The sequence below is a fragment of the Chionomys nivalis genome, chromosome 6 (genome assembly GCF_950005125.1).
Source record: "Chionomys nivalis chromosome 6, mChiNiv1.1, whole genome shotgun sequence".
Taxonomy (NCBI): domain Eukaryota; kingdom Metazoa; phylum Chordata; class Mammalia; order Rodentia; family Cricetidae; genus Chionomys; species Chionomys nivalis.
The window spans coordinates 15498516-15503776 of record NC_080091.1 but is presented as its reverse complement, the minus strand read 5'-3'; the positions used below and the strand labels follow the sequence as shown (position 1 = coordinate 15503776).

At 40.6% G+C, this 5261-nt stretch overlaps 1 pseudogene; it reads right to left on the bottom strand.

Moving 5' to 3' along the window:
* Positions 1-2750: 2750 nt before the first annotated feature.
* LOC130875681 (poly(A) RNA polymerase GLD2-like) lies at positions 2751-3579 on the bottom strand (annotated as a pseudogene).
* Between the last annotated feature and the right edge of the window lie 1682 nt (positions 3580-5261).

Sequence of the window (5261 nt, the reverse complement as noted above, 5' to 3'; positions counted from 1 at the left end):
GCTTGAGAATTGACTGACTGGCACTGGGATCTAGAGAGAGGGTCACACAAAGCCACTCCTCTTACCTAAGGGTCAGCTTTCAGACTTTCCAAATGTCCCAATGCAAGACCTGAGCTGTGATGCTAATATGAGAACCCTGATGATCCATGCTCCAGTTTGTATTCAGTTGTCCTTAGATTTGGGCTTGTTTGTTTGTTTAAGGGGCAGACTGTAAGGTAGGGTTAGAAACATTGTAGTTAATGAAGTGCTAAGCATCACTCTGGGATATTGAGCTTGGTGCTGCCTGAAGCTTCCTGGTTGTCTGAAACACATGCTAACTCAGATATTTACATATTTTTAGTTATCTGAAGCACAGACTACTTCAGTCATCCGAAGAAATGTCCTCTTTGCTAACATCTGTAATTCCAGTGATTGACTTGGAGGCTATGTGCTCCAGCCAAATAGGAAGGAAAAGGTGATGCCATGGAAATTCTAAGTCTGTAAGTTTGAAGGGAATTTTTTCTCTTTAAGAAACCAAGGGTCTCAGGTTCAAATCAGAGGCATTTGAAGTACAGCAAGTGGCTGCAATTGAGTGCACTGTTTTTAACAAGTGACTCACTGTAGAGCATCTGTCTTCCTTAAAGGAACTCAATATTAATGTTATTCTTCACCAAAATTTTACTTCTGAACATGTAAGTGTTTAATGATTATCTCAAAAAATAACGTTTTAAATTTCCGCTTAAATGTACTATATTAATAGCATGTCATAGTAATACATTTTATCAGTTACATTTCTCAAAATAAAACCAATAAGAATTGAAAACAGGCAAAAGAAGGCTGCTAAAGCTTTTCTGAGGGTGTGTTGATTAGCTTACCACACCATCAAGGGATATCGGTAATAGCATAGGCTTGATCCTGATGGAGATGTCAGGGTCTGGAGGAGAGGGTGCGCAGACAAACCTTCAGACCAAGACACTGAGTGCTCAGCCCCTTGCTGCCCCTCATTACATCACACACTGTGCTGGCCCTCATGATGTCATACTGCCCTTGATGCCTCTGAACTGCTTACTTCATCTCAAAGAAAAATGTGTTTTTGTTTAAAATACTGTAAAATGTCAAGTGTCTGCCATCAATTCTCAGGAATAAAATCAAAACCAGAGAAAAAGTATACTTATATTAAAAACTACATTAGTTCATTAGTAGTCTTTTTAAAAGCTAATGTTACTTATTTTAATCTGAAAAGGTTTTTAATTAACACCAGGCAAAATAATTGCAAACCTACATAATGCAAGTTGCTTTAGAGTAGCACCAGGAAGGAACTCAAAGGGAAGACACCTGCACAAGTCAGTCCCTGCTTACTCAGCTCTCTGCCGCCCACCTGCTCTCCTAATGAGCATCTTCTCGTTCTCTCTCTTTTCCTCCTTAATGTGACAGCCTTCTGAAGTGGAGAGGTTATTGTACTACTCAGCGTGAACATGAAAGTTGTTTATTTAACTGCAGTATCATACACATTCAACAAACCGCCTCAAGTTTTTAAGCATAACTATGATCTTTATTGCTTTTTAAATAATAGGAGATTCCTTTGGCTAATAAAATAATTATTCATCTGAAACCCCTTTACCTGACTCTGCTTTTTCCTTAACCCTTTGCCCTGAGTAACCTTAAAATGTTGGGGTAAAGATTTTTTGCACATAAAGGAGGTGGATGGGGGCTAGATAAATGGTTCAGAGATTAAGAACAGATGGTGCTTCTGAGGAGGACCTGGTATAGTGGTATTTTATTTGTGTTTTAATAAATAAAGCTTGTCTGAAGATCAGAGGGCAAAGTAGCCAAACTAGTCAGCCATACAGGCCAAGGAGTGGTGGCACACACCTTGGATCTGTGTTGATTCAAGGCCACCTTGAGCTGCACAAGATTAAATCTGTTTAAAAGAGAAACAGAACTCACACAAAAGTGATCCCAGGTGGAAGAAGGAGTGATATGGCTGGGAGGAAAGGAATATAAGGAGAAAGAGACATTATCTCAGGGGAGTGTGGAGTATGGGGCGTTGAGTCTTCAGGATTCATGGAGATAGAATCTCGCCCATTTTCAGTCTGAGGTAGAGGTAATAGCCAGTGGCTTGCTACCTTGCTTTTCAGATCTTCAGATTGAACCCCAGTTTCTTTCTCTGAGCTTTTATTAATCATACTTAAACCTGGGTTTGGTCCTAGCACTCATACATATGGCAGTTCATGACTATCTGTAGCTCCAGAGTTTTATTTTGTTGAAAAATTTAAATTTCAAATTTTCTAAGCAAATATCTTTATTTCTAGTTGTATTCCCTAAAAATATATTCAGATTGAAATTATTTTATATAGGATGTTTATTGCTCCTAGGATCCAAACTTCTATAAGAATAAAAGAAGTAGAATGGATGGAGGGAGAATTTGATTCCCATGCTTGCCTCTGCAGATCCCCTAGGAATCTAAGAAGTACAATGGTTGTATAGAGTTGACTTCCACATAGATGCCAGAGAATTGGATTTTATCCTCATATTGACCATTGTTTGTATCTGAACACCCCCTAGAATGTAGTGGGTTAATGAGACCCAGCGCAAAGAAGTACTTCTAGTGGAGACAGTCTTCTTCACCCCAAAGTGAATCTTGGATATAAATTAATGGGAGAACTGTACACACTGCCAGAATGTACAGAAGGTGAGGGAATAAATGTCCCCTCTCTAATGCTGATCTTTGCAGAGCACACTGGTGTCCACAGTATTGAGAAATGGATGCTTCATATGATTTCTTGGAGCACATGCCTGGCTCTGCAGGAAGTTAGGGGATGAATCAGCTGAGCTCTTTTAATGTTGCCAGAAACTCTAGTACAGAAGGGTTTATGGGAAAATATGAGTATATGTCGTGCTTCAGTCTTCTGATTTACCTGGAAAAACAAAATTATTCTTCTTTAACAATGAAGCACAAGTCACCATCATTTCTCCAAATATCAAATCGTTTAAAGATCATCCAACTTAAAAAAAAAAGTATGCTTTGCAGAAACAGCAGCTGGATTACCTCTGCAGCTGTGCACTACAGGGATTTTTTTCTTTAAGACACCTGCTTGCTGCTGAAAAGTTTCAAACATCTCTAGTATCTGCTGACTCAACTCATCTCAAGCAGTGGGATTTCTCTAGGTTCCAATAGTGGAATTTCTCAAAGAGGTGGAACACATCTGACTATGTCTGGTACATGGTGTGTGTGAAATACTGGTGGCATGTAATATCTGCCATCACCTTTATTGTCTGCTTAACTATACTTGGCTCTTGGTGGGGTAAAACGAAACTCTGCTGCTTACCATCAAGAGGCACATTTGTTTGTTATTTTTCATTTCTTATTCCCTTCCTTCCTCAAAATAATGGGGAAGTTGAGTTATGTATTGGACTGGCAGAGCTATACGTCAGGGACTATAAGTACATAGCTCTTGACAAGGCTACGTTTTGAAGTTTGAATTGTGCATCAATAAGTAACTGGTGTGAACAAAGAGCAGATGAGAAAGCCAAGAAGTTATGATGCTGTTGGTGGCTTGGAGTAATGGGTGGACAACCCAAAATTGAGCTTGGGAACATGTCCTTGTTCATCAAAGGTGTATTCTTCTGCTGTTAGTTCTCCACTGTCTTTTGGAACACCAGGAGAACATCAAGGCCGTCTTATTCTTTCAGTCTAATGAATGAGGACATGGTGGGAGGCAACATAAGGACTAGCAAGAAGACATATTCAGAGAGAAATCAACACCAACTTTCTTCACCAAGTTTAGCACCGTGGGAATACATCCAGGGAGCTACTGGACAGCATAAAGCTTTCCTCTCAAAACACAAAGTCAGTTTTACAAAAGTTTTGTTCTCCTGGCAGGGGACCAGAGACTTGCATAGGACCATTGTCAATCCCGCCAATCAAGAATCAGACCACTACGACGGTTTAAAACCAAATTTGAAGCAAGCTTTCATTAAATGCTGGCCAGGTGAATGGTGCTGGCCAGGTCTGTACCCCATTTCCCAGGAAATGACCCAGAATCAAGTTTTGCAAAGGTTTAACAAGGATAACCCATAATTCATTGCATGTCCCATCAGGTCCAATCAGGGACAAGCATATATCCTGACGTAGTTCCTGCCTATGTACCTAACACTCACATGTGATCAAGCACATCTGGTTCAGATGGGTAAAAATAAAATTGTTTAGGGGAGTGAAAATATGTGACTTGTTATCTCCCATAAACAACAGCCTCCAGCATTTCAGGGACTATCAGTCCTTGGGCAAGAGGTTTGCAGATGAGAAGCTGTTTTGTTTCATGGATCTCTAAGACATAGTAATTACAGTTCACAATTACAGTTTAGGTTTTTGCTTTCACACCATTCCCTCTGAGGCCCCTGAACTCATTGCCATCCATGCCAAGGAATCCAGCAGCACTGCCTGCCAACAGGCCCACAGGCAGGAGCTGCTGCCCAAGCTAGCCTTGGAGCAGTTCCAAAGCACAACAAAAGTCAGTAAGGGCCAGAGAAGGCCAAAGAAGACAGGCAACCTAAAACCCAGCAGGGAAGCAGGATAAGGCCAGGTCAGAGCTATGTGGGAATGGAAGGTTAGGGAGGCATAAAGAAAAAAGCAGAATATCAAAACGTCGAGAAAAGGGCAGTATAGGCAACCCTATCAGAGATACCTGAAAGATCATGCTTACTCTTATAGTTCATCTTTCTTTCAAACCACCTTATAAATATTGTCTTCAGAAGACCTCATCTTAACAATGAAGTCATTTACTCACTGTTTGTTCATCTTTATGTATTCGGACATCAGGGACCTTGAACTTCTTCATTGATGCAAAGTAGATGGCCAGGTTCACTATTCAAATAACTGGTTGCTGTTGACAACAGCCACCATAGTCTAGAACTTAAAACTTGGATATGACATCTGTAATGATTCAACAGCAGATGGCATCTTGATAGACTGAAGCCAAAGATAAACACAAAGTCATACCATGCATGCACCAGAGCTCACCTGAGAGGTTTATGGTGATGGAGACAGTACAGAGGTAGCCTCTGAGCCAGAGGGAAAGGAAAGGAGAATGGAGAGAAGGTGTCTGCTTCTTATAAGGGGTTATAGCATATGCACATAGGGAGACTGCACTACTCTTGGTGGTAGTAACAACAATGACCTGCATTTTGGTGGTGGATGATGTCCTGCTGTCACTGTTCCTGAGGGCCAAATGCTTGAATGATAACATTCCTTCCTCTGGTTTATTACAAAAGATGAAAAATAG